The sequence below is a fragment of the Squalius cephalus genome (genome assembly GCF_949319135.1).
Source record: "Squalius cephalus genome assembly, chromosome: 5".
Taxonomy (NCBI): Eukaryota; Metazoa; Chordata; class Actinopteri; order Cypriniformes; family Leuciscidae; genus Squalius; species Squalius cephalus.
Window position 1 is genome coordinate 33,945,634 of NC_137126.1, and position 12,128 is coordinate 33,957,761.

General features: G+C 38.6%; 1 protein-coding gene across 1 annotated transcript in view; it reads left to right on the plus strand.

Moving 5' to 3' along the window:
* cacna1ba (calcium channel, voltage-dependent, N type, alpha 1B subunit, a) overlaps positions 1-12,128 on the plus strand; it is a 106,068-nt gene that overhangs the window by 27,079 nt on the left and 66,861 nt on the right. The gene's annotated exons all lie outside the window — the stretch shown is intronic.

Genomic DNA, 12,128 nt, shown 5'->3' on the forward strand with positions numbered 1-12,128 from the left:
CAAAGCAGAAAATACTCAAAACATCTCATGTACTTGGTTCAGTGCCTCAACCTATGGGTGGTATTAGGGATGGGCTGAATATTTTTAGTAAAGCACAAAATATTTTTTACCTTGTCTTTCTCACTAAGTTTTCATGATAGTTAATTTTTGTATCAATCAAAATAGTTCAGAGCTGCAGTCTCCTTTTAAATGCTCCCATTGAGTCAATGACGCATCAATGATGTATCAACATCTTTGCAACAATTTAGCATTTATTTTATTACTGTAAGGGACTGTTTGTTTTTTTATTTAAGGGGCTACCGGAGGAGTTTTGAGATCTATAGTCAAAACAGACTTGACCCTCCCTTCGCCAGCAATAAATTTTTCTATGACCCTCCAAAATGATTGTGAAAAAAGGCATGACCCTCCCCGATAATTTATTGATTACTTCTGTACTGGTTTGCGCTTGGCAAAGATGTTCAGATAGCCAAACGACTTAACCTTTGCTTTCTCATCTTACACATCACACTCCACTGTTATAGTGGCCATTTCAGTAGATTTACTCACTAACATTATTGTGGAAACACAATAAGCATGGAAACTAAAATATGGTAGTATCGTGCTACAGGGCACATTCTGTCGGCTGCAGTTCTGGCGCCTAATACTGTGAAACTCGACGCACATTCACATCGCATGTTAATGCAGCGGTAGAGTTACACTCACAGGACACTGCACTTATTCGCAATCACAAAAGTTCATTATTTGCTCGTGCTTTAAAGCTTTGCCGGGAAAACATTTCATTGACCCTCCCCCTTGACTAAAAAAAGTTGGATAACCCTTCCCTCAACAAAGAATAAAAAGACATGACCCTCCCCTATTTTCCTCCGGTGGTCCATTCCATAAATACAGAACGGTCCCTAAGTGTAGTTTAATGAAAGGATGGCTCCATCTGTGGATGTGTCTTTGAGCATTATCATGTTTCTTTTTGTAGGGTGTTTAGAGTTGGTGCTGCCAGTTAAGCAGTGAATTATGCTCACTTCATTTCTGATCTAGGGGGCTCTGGTTCACTTTCCATACACCAGCATGAATAATCTTTATGTCTGGTTTTTTAATTACCTAGTGTCTTTCCTTCCTCTCACTAAGACCAAAAATATCATGATTAATCACAGTGTCCTATGAAGCTATTAGTGTTGAATTTAGCCCAGCGGTTCTGGAGGATATATAAAATCTGCGGGTGGTCTGCTATCCATCATGGAGAGAGAGAATGTGAGTGTGTCTGAAAGCAAGGAAATATGAATAAAATATATTTAGAATGTGTCCGAAATGCTAATGTGGATTATATTTGATTGAGATGTTGAGAAGGAGAAGAAGCTGGTCCTTATGGTGGCTTGTCTCGTTTCCTGCCATTACTTTGAAATCCTGTTGTTAAAGGCCTCTGATGGTTCTGGAAGAGCAATATTAAGGAAAACCCCTCTGACAGGAATCTGTATGTGGGGTGATTAAACACATCCGTATGGTTGCGGCACAAGACTCATTCTCATGATTAGTGTAGGAATCCTAAAATCTGCTGGTGATTCTAGTACCCTAGGCAAGATATCTCACACTGTAAAAACATTTTTAGTTTGTGAGTGGGACTGAATGTGTGTGCAGGATCAAACAAAAAAACTTAGTTTGTGTGATTAGTTTGTGTTATAATATAATTTTTTTATTTTGTTTATTTATTTATTTTTCCTCATGATGACTGCAAAAAAAGCACTTTTAAAAAGGTAAGTATGTTTGACAAAATCCGCTTTGTTCATTCATTTTGCTGTTAGGTTTGTCCTCAGATGGTATGGACAGTGTATATAGTGGTTTAATTGAATGATAAAGCAGACATCTGGTCCTTGAAGTGGTAAGCAGCATTCGGAATGACAGGGATAAGATAGACGGATAGAGGCTAATGGTCCTGTGGTTAGCTAAGGGCTATTGCAACATGATACTGCACTAGGCTAATGGAGGAGGCTGGTCTGCTGGGGCTGTGTGTTGCCTTTTGATGGTTTAGTGGAGTAAGGGGGTATTTTAATACAGTTTATTGAGGGAGGGGCAAATATGACTAAGCTGCTACCTTTTCTGTTCTTAATTTAGATAATGCTTTTCTTTTTACTGACCTTTTATATATTTCCTCATTGCTCAGTTCAATGTGTTTTCCTGTGATACTATGACTATGCAGAACTGCACTGAGCTGACTGCTTCATTATTTAATGGAGCTTATAAAAATGTTTTTATACAAATAACAGCAGTCAGAAATGAAGGTTTTGTTGAAGGGATAGCTCACCTCAAAATGAAAATTCTGTCTTCATTTACTCACCTTCATGTCGTTCCAACCTCTATCCTTCATCTTCAAAATGCAAATGAAGATATTTTTCATGAAATCTGACAGATTTCTGTCCCTCTATTGAATGTGTATTCATTAAGGGATCATGAATGTAATCCATATGAATCAAGTGGTTTAATTAAAGTATTCTGAAGAGACACAAGAACAAACCTTTCTTAAGGTTCACTAAACTCATATTCATGGTGTTCAGTATCTGTACTTTGTGTTTTGTTTTATTTCTGTAAAATAAAACAAAACAGATATTTGGGGAATTGTCCACATTTTTTTGCACATATGGAAAGTGGAAAAGTTTGAAAAATGCCAAAAAAACTAATCCCCATAGGGTAGTGTAGTCCATAAAACGTGTGTGCTATATTCAAGCCATGCATTATTGTTTGAAGGACAGAATTTAAAGGGATATTTTGTTGCGTTCCACAGAGAAAAGATATACAGTCATACAGGTGTGGAACGACATGAAGGTGAGTAGTGACAGAATTATAATATTTGGCTGAACTATTCCGTTAAAGGTGCATTGTGTAATATTTAGGAGGATCTGTTGACAGAAATGCAATATCATATACATGTTTTCTGTGGTGTATAAAGACCTTACTTAATGAACCGTTATGTTTTTATTCCCTTAGAATGAGCCATTTTATTTCTATCTACATACACCGCAGGCCCCCTTACACGTTAAGTCGCCATTTTGCGCTGACATGTTTCTACAGTAGCCCTGAATGGACGTTTACCTTTGTAAAGAAACCTCATTGCTTAACTAGCTACTCTCTGCTGTCTCAGACAACGACATCTTTTCCTGTCGGCCACCGTAACTTATGTTGGTTGCAATTCGCAACCTCACCACTAGATGCTGCTAAAAATTACACACTGCACCTTTAAACAATCCAAAACGGTTGAACTGTATGCTCTTGTCATGTTTCCTAGAAGGATACATAAAATATGAAGTATTATGTAAACTGTGCATTTATACAAGTCTAAAAATAGTGATAAGTGAACACAAATATGTGCTGTTGTAAAACAGTGACAAAGCATGGTATTCCTCTCTGACTGTGCAGAAGAGCTTCCATTTGGATGAATTTATGACTTGTGCTAGATGAGGTTGTGATGAGTCTCTGGAGTGTTCTTATGATATACTCACCAGTCACCATATATCTCATCTCCCTGTTCACATCTTTACCAGGGACAATTCCCTGACAGCGCTTTAACCTTAGTAGAGAGAGAGAGAGAGAGAGAGAGAGAGAGCTCAGAAAGAATATGAAAAAGAATATAATGAGCACACCACTTGAGTTAATACTTGTGCTTTCCTCTTAATGCAACAATCACATCAATTCATATTTCCGCAACATCAAATCCCTAAACAGACAATCCACCCAATCACATACAGTACCCTCATTTTGCTAAGCAAATATTTCATTAAAAATACTACTGTGCTTTTTTTGTGTGTTAACGTCAGCTGTCTCCTCTCTAATTAGGTCTCCTCACTAAAGATTCCAGGCTGAAAAGCAGGGTATATGTATCAAATCAGTGGCTTCTCTCCGGATATCAATATGCTTCCTCTCGGTTCCTCATTTTCTCATTTCTAATAGCTCTGATAGGCTTCAATCAGTGCGCAGCTCATTTGCAAGAGTAGCCAGAGAAATGGCGTAATATCTCTGAAATATTCAACTCTGACATCCAGTTATTTTTGGGGCATGTGCAATGAATTTTTCAGAACTCTCTGGTTATTTCATAACAACTTATGTTAATTTTACTCACTACAGTTTTAGACCAGGGACAAGATTCATGAAATATTCTTAAAGGGATAGTTCACCCAAAAATTAGCCCATGATTTACTCACCCTCAAGTCATCCTAGGTGTATATGACATTCTTCTTTCAGTTGTCTTGTGAGAAAAATATTCATATTTAAAACCTTTATAAATTAAAATAACTAGCTTCCAGCCAAACAAACATACGGATTTGACATAAGCCTAAAGCGCAACGTGCGAGCAAAATGTCGAATCAAACTGCCTTTAATTTAATCAAATGATCGTTTGTTTTACTCCAGTTTTTGCAGTTTCTTCTACTAAAGCCAGTCATGCTGTAGGATGTTTTGCCACTCAGTCCGGCTGAGTATAATATAGAGAGTTTTAATTAAGAATTGTACTTTCTTTCTTACAGACTTAATATTAATTAAATTTATAAAAAATACCCCCCCCCCCCATATGTTTATGAATCTGGCCCCAGGTTTGAATCCAAGCACAGTAATGTTTTTCTGGTTTAACCCAAGACTTTGACTTGTGTTAGACTTGTGTTTGTGTGTAATTGTATTATTTATGTCAGATTGTGCTGAATGCGTATCTCTGTAGCACTCTAAACAGTAGCGTCTACCAGGTGGCCATGTGATGCTGTGCAGTCACTCAGCTGACAGGGTGATCTGTGTGCTATATGGCAACCATGTTCCCTGGCATTCAGCATTGTTAGTATGATAGCCCTATTGATCAATCTGCTGTTAAAGATGGATTGTGTTTGGATCTACCACAGTTGTGTGCCAAGTCCTGTCTGTTCATGTGTTTTACTGGAAGACCAGACACCTATAAAATAAACTCTTTCATTCGTACTGCACTCAATCTCCTAGTATGTGTGAGGTTGGAAGTGAAATTCATACTGTTGTTGTTTTTTTGTTCTTTGCGGGTGTCCTTTGTGGATGACATGATTTAATAAGACACAAGTTTGGAAAATAAACATTTTCTTTGGTAGTTTGTAGTTGACATCAGACAGGGTGCAGATTGTTTTTACAGTCCGCTGCAATTATGAGTGGAGTGACCGCTGGATGACTGCACTCTTGAGCAATAGCACACTGTTTCTCTGTTTCTCTCCTCCTTAAGTGTCCTTCTGCAAACTAGCCTTTCGGTCCTCTGGGGTCCTTGATGAGAGGTTTAATGACAGATGAATGTTCCTAGATCTTAGCATCCAGACCTTGGCTCTCATAGAGATAATCTGATTATCCCGGACACTAGAACTTTACATCAGTGGAAAATTAGAAGCTGGTATCCGTTTTTCCTCATCCTCTGTGTTCTCCAATTATCTGTAGACACATAAGCAGCTTTGTTCCAAAACCTGGTGATCTGCCTTACTTCCTACTGCCTACATGCTTCTAAAGGAGCATCCTAAATACTCAACCTCATAAATGACTGATTTAAAACAATCTACATACTGTAGGCTGAAGTAAGTGCACCCCACCAATTTCACTCCATGCTGGAGAATTGATTTTCAATTGATTTCAATGGAGTTTTCATGATGTGATTACTCTAAGACGCATAAAAAAAGCATAGTATGCTCAATTATTGGGTAAAATGATCCATATTGACATACTCTGAACTATTGTACTTATTGATTCTTTTCAGTGTTGAATGACATATACACTATGGGCTCTATCTTGCACCCAGCGCAATTTACTTTGTACACCGACGCATGTACAGTATCATTCCTATTTTGCACCCGACGCACAGCGGACTTTTCCCTCGACAGACGCACGTCTGTAAATTAGGGAATGAACTTGCACTCCCGGGGGCGGTTCAGCGAAAAGAGGAGGCGTGTTCTGGCGGAAACGTTCCCTGGTGCTATTTTGCAGTTCCAGAAAACAATTCCACTTCAGACCAGGAAAAACCTAGTCTAAAGTCAGTGGCGCCATTTCAGTGGTGCGTTCAGATGCTATTTTAAGGGCGCATGCTTGGCCATAATGTAGCGTGTGCACAACGCGCATACACTTTGCTTCTCTCATCTACACACAGACGCAGCAGTTGCCAAGGAAAAATATTCCACATGAGGGAAATCATTGTGGTGTCCATGAAGATGTGAAAAAATAGGCATAAATCTAGCTTACACATTTACCAAAATTATTATACGCCTGTTTAACTGAAGCTAATTTGGGTGGGTTTCTCCCATCCCCATACAATGTAAATTTTCTGTCTGAGAACTTCTGAGAACGTCGGTCTCCTCGGCTGTGATCCGCTCCTGGCGTGCGCCTGGCAAATCCGCCGTTATTATAGCAATCTGCTATGGAACAAACGCGGCTGCTCTTAAAGGGAATGTGAGATGATGCTCTGATTGGTTTATTGCACGTTACGGCCAAACCACACCTATGAGTAATGTAGCTACTTCAGACCAACCCATTTTAAATTTGCGTCGGGCGCAAGAGTTATTTATCCCGCCGGTATGATAGCAACACCGCCCGAGATCCGCCCACAGTTACTTGCGTTTCGCGTTTGATAATTGCGTTTCAGATCGTTAAAATAGGGCCCTATATCGTTTAAATTTTGGGGTCAGGAAGATTTTCTTTTAAAGAACTGTATACTTTTCTTATTTTAAATATACTGTATTACCATAGAAAAAAATATTTGAAATTATAATAATATTTCACAAAATTATTGCTTTTACTGTATTTTAGATCAAATAAATGCAGCCGTGTTGTGCACAAGAGACTTTCAAAAACTTATGTTTTTATGTAAATTTATGTTTATGACATTTTTGTTGTTTCATTTGCTTGAATTTATTTTTTTAGTTTAGTTTCTTACTTTCATGTTAGCTTATGATGTCTTAAGCTCAATAGGTTTGGAACAGAGCAGTAATGTTTTACGTTCACCCAATTTGTAAAAACATTTTTCACCCCCGAAAAACATTTTTCTAGTGTTTCAGACACTTTTTCTTGGGAGCATTTCCAAAAGATTTTCAAAAGATTTTCTTAACAATGTACAGTCTTTATTTTCTCATTTCTTTAGTTGGCTTTTTACTGAATAACACAGTGGATAACAACAGGAAAATATTGGATGACAAACGGGGTCATGTAATTGGAATTGTGAAATGGAATTAGAATTGAGAAATTACAGAGGGTTGGGCTTAATGCAACACATTATGAATATGTGTTAAACACTGCACTATGGTTTCAAGAATGTTGAAGGTAATTCCTGATTGCATGGATTCCTTTCGAAATTACTGGATTCCCTTGTGAAAATTTGCAGAGTAACACTAAATGTAGCTGCACCTTTTTTTTCAGTTCTAGTCAGTCACCTGGTCATTCCAGTAGTTACCCAATCTAGTCTCACTAATCAATGTTAATGGTAAGGAAAAGGCATTAATAGAAACAATAATAATCCCACTTAAATATTAATAATTAAGCACAGTTATCCTCAGCTAAGAGAATATATGTCCCTTTAGAGTCTGTTATGTCTCATTAATGACAGTGCAATAGGAAATGAATCAAATCTCCAACTCTCTTTTGTGGGAGTTTGATTACAGCCTCTATGTTCATACTGTATGGTGTCTCTGAATTTATTTCAGGCCATTCTCATTCATTTTTGTTTCATTTACATATAAATAATAAGTGTCTAAAGGATAGAGGAGTCACAGTATAGCTACTAGCCGTTTTGCAGATGTGTTTCATAAGTGAACTGAGAAAAAAAGAGTATTGTGATCTCACCACATGACAAATAGTTGAAGATGTCAACAAACACAAGAACAACAGCATAAATGCTAGCAGCAAAACAAAAATAGTAACACAGCTTTATTTATTCATGCCCCAGCAGTGCATTGCTCGATTACCATATTTATCACACTATTATTATTCACAGTTTACACATCTTGTTTAGAAATGCTCACAGACATACAAAAAAGACACACACACAACTTTTTTGTGTGAGATTTTAGTTTATTGGCAATGCCTATTCAAATGTATTTTTAGTATGTATTTTTAGTATGTATTTTTCCCCCAAACATTACAGTGCCTGATTTCCTCAGACTGCACACAATACATTTGTTCTGCCCCCATTATTATCAGTTGCAATAAATAAATATTTATGCACATAGTATGTGAGTTGCTAACTGTACGTTCACACCGCCGCCGACTTGAGCTTCCAAAGTTACCGGAAGTCATTCATTTTCAATGGAAGCTGGCTTCTCTCAGCTGCAAGGAGCGTCAAATCCATCGGCGTCGCGTTTTGGGCGTTTTGAGCGTCAATCAGAAAGTTGAAAGTAGCTCAACTTTATCAGAGCCCGTCTATGGAGAGCCTTGGCACTTCCTATTAGCCCCATTGTATCGATCTTGGTTGCAGTTCCATTAGAATTCCACTGGAGGTGATCGCGGGCGAGTGCAGACTGAATGGGAGTCTATGGGGCTAGACGGCTAAATGTGTCTCTTTCACCTGATTGCCGTTGAGAAATCTCAGATTTTATTGTAGGTTTTGCAAGTTCAACATGGGTTATAGGTCGAAAGTTGAATGAACGAGTACTTATTTCTTTTCGATTTCTTACAGGTTGAGTTGTTGTTGCCCATAACACGCTAGCATTCTGCTAATGACGTCAGCATTCTGACGTCATTGACATTTTAAAAGACTTTTTAAAGAAAATAAGTGACTCTAAAAAATCTAACACCCAGCAATGTGTAATTTCTTTGCATCTCCTTTCGAATACAACATTCAAATTACTAGACAAAAAATTTATCCTGAGAAAAGTGGATTTTGAGGGGTATTTCACCATAGACCGCAAGCAGCGGCAAACGCCAGCAACCAATCGGAATAGAGCTGGTAAGTCCCGCCCCCTCCGTAAAACCCCGCTGGACCTCAAGGTTGAAAAATCGTCAATGCAAGTGAATGGGAGAAAATAATTATTTTCTGGTCCCGTTTGAATTGTGCCATGAATGTGAACATATGTTGTCTGTACATTTTTTATATAACTTTTCATGTTACAAGTTTGACAGTATATGGTATGATTCTTCGGCTAGCAGTTGTGGAAAAGACATAACGAGAAAGACTACATGTCGCCTATGTGACGTCACCCCATAAAGTTGACTTACCCGTGGTTTTCGCCAACCTCAACGATTTTGTCCTCTCCCTGAAAGAAGGCGGTGAAGTGCACCAAAGACACAGCCATGTTTAGCGGGATCCGTGAGCTAGTGTCCGTGTGCGAGTGGTGGTGACGTTTCAAACACGTCGAAGCAGCGAGGAGTTGTAGTCCACAAAGTGCTATCACACAAAGTCTAACCGTATCAAACTTCTACCCGCTAAATTGTAGCATTCTTTACACGAAAAGTTATATAAAAAATTCACAGACAACATATGTTTACATTCATGGCAAAATTGAAACGGGACTAGAAAATAATTATTTTCTCCCATTCACTTGCATTGACGATTTTTCAACCTAGAGGTCCAGGGGGATTAGCGGAAGGGGCGGGACTTACCAGCTCTATATAGACGTCCTTGGCTGATGGCTGATTCCGGTGAAACATACGATATAAACTTTCGTTCCTACCAAAACATTAGTTCCGAGAAAAAAATATTAATTGCAGAGTTTAACCATCATAGAGTGAAAGTGTATCATTTGCATGTGTTTTTAAGTCCTGTCAGCTTGACAGGGCATAAGAACGAGCAGAGAGAGAGAGAGAGCCCCGGCCGCGCGCGCGCACTCACCAGAGCGCTGTCTTGAATGCAAGACTCTTGCTCTCTCTCTCCCTCGCGCATATTAATCAAAATCAATTGATACGATGGTGTCGAAAAAAAAAAACTCTCCAGGGATGAAATGTTTTCTGTGTTGACAAATCTTGTGCGATATCCTAAATTGCCGAATGTATTGCTTGTTTTTTCTGTTTACATTTCATGGTGTGACACTTCTCTTCTCCCATGATCGAACACAGAATGCTGCTACGTCAGAGCGGCCAAAGTGTCAACAAGCTTCCCCGTACTTTTTGACAAGCGTCCTTGACTGGGCGGCCAGAGCTTCTTTGCAGCTCAAGTCGGCGGCGGTGTGAACGTACAGTAACATGAAATTTATATTCCATCTAAAATGTTAATTGAGAAACTACATGGAATATTTGTATAAAATATTTTAAAATAGATATATATATTTTTTTAAAAGGTAAATAAACTAACAAATGAACAACAACAAAAAAACTGTCTCATAACAGGGCCGATTAGTAAAAAAAAAAAATTAAGAAAGAAATCATGGGCATTATTCATCTACGCATGTACAGTGTGCTTATTTTTAGTGCTTTCTCATTTAAAACTATTTGTTTTATATTTAAAAATAAATATATTGTTACATTTTTGGCTTATATATTTATTTATGGACTACAGCTGTAGTCTCTAATACTCTTGGCATTCTCTCAACTTCTTGCTGTAAAAAATAGTTGCTTTATTTACATAAAAAAGTAAGTAACCTGGTTGCCTTACTATGGAGCCCCTAAAGGGACGTGGTGGTGAAAAAAAATTGGGATGGGAGAATTCTTTATTTTTTTCAAATCTTTTGCGTTCCCTCGCAAAACTTTTGCGTTCCCCGAGAAACTTTGCGTTCCCTCGCAAAGTTATTTGCGTTCCCACACAAAACTTTTGCGTTCCCTTGCAAAGATATTTACGTTCCCATGCAAAACCTGTTGTGAGCTCGGACAGACACCTCCTGTTTAATGTCCAGCTGGCAGTGGCAGTTTTCAAACAGCTCTGTAAGTTAATGGAGCGTTTCATAGTGTTTGAAGTTGGACTCAAATATAAAGAAATGCGGTCAGGGGATATTCAACAGGAGGTGTCTGTCCGAGCTCACAACAGGTGAACGCAAAAGTTTTGTGCGGGAACGCAAATATCTTTGCGAGGGATCGCAAAGTTTCTTGGGGGAATGCAAAAGTTTTTTTAAATGAACTGACTCTAAACCAAGTCCAGAGCAGGGTAAGTGGCCAAATATTGCCATCCTTGTGGTTTGGTAGCGTTTTTTTTAAAAACGGGGGGGGGGGGGGTGGGGGGGGGGGGGTGGAGATCCCACTGAAACTATTTCATCTCATTCTGAGGGTGCATGGAACAATGTTGAATCGCCTACACTTCCTTTACAGCCTGAAAACCGTTTTGACATACTAAATGGATGTATAGCAGAAATGCTTGACATTGTCTCAGTGGTTTGGAGGGTTAGATGTTTTCTGTAGGCATTGGATCACAGGTATGTGTTCCCTCGGGTAATAGCGGAGAAATGCTGAATACAGACTTCACCAGATTACCACAGTAATGACAAGAGCATCTGATAACCAGACATGAGAGACAGTATAACGGTTAAGCAATTTAACCTGCACCAATTATGCAGTGCTTCCAGTACAGCTACTACTTTAAAGAGATACTTTTGTGCTGTCATCTTTCATTCAGATGCATGCAACAGTAACCGATACAGACTTTTTAGCAGTAATAAATAAATTATAATTATGAAAAAGTAGGTCAGACAAATTCCCTACAGCGCTGTAATAAATTCAATACTCCGAGGAGTGGAGATGCAGCAGTGAAATTTGGCCCCGAATGCTTTACTGCTCTTGCCAAAAATGCAATTTTAAAGCTAAAGCAAGAGAGATAAAGGGACAGAGGTAGGCACTATGAGCTGGTTGCCGTAGAAACAGCTGTGTAAGTGAGTAGAGGGGGTTTAAGGATCTGTACAGTATGTGTGTGCTGAATCAGCATTCTCCTTGATCCCCTAACAATTACAAGACAATATGTGAGAGCAATTTGCAAATAAATGACCACTAGGAGAAATCTTGTCTTTGCATGCCTCATAAACGCTTTGTGAACAGCCCATTGCTGCATAGTGAAACTCTGTCAGTGTCACTCACTAGTCTAGAAGGATTTTCTTCACAGAGCGATGACCAGTAGAGTAGATTGCTTTTCATTTCCTTTTTTTACACTGAAAAAGACTATGGGATCTCACCAAAAAACCAATTATCTGGACAATAAAAAGGATTACAGCTGTATAGATATGGATGTGCTATCGTGAAATTTGTTGAAGAGA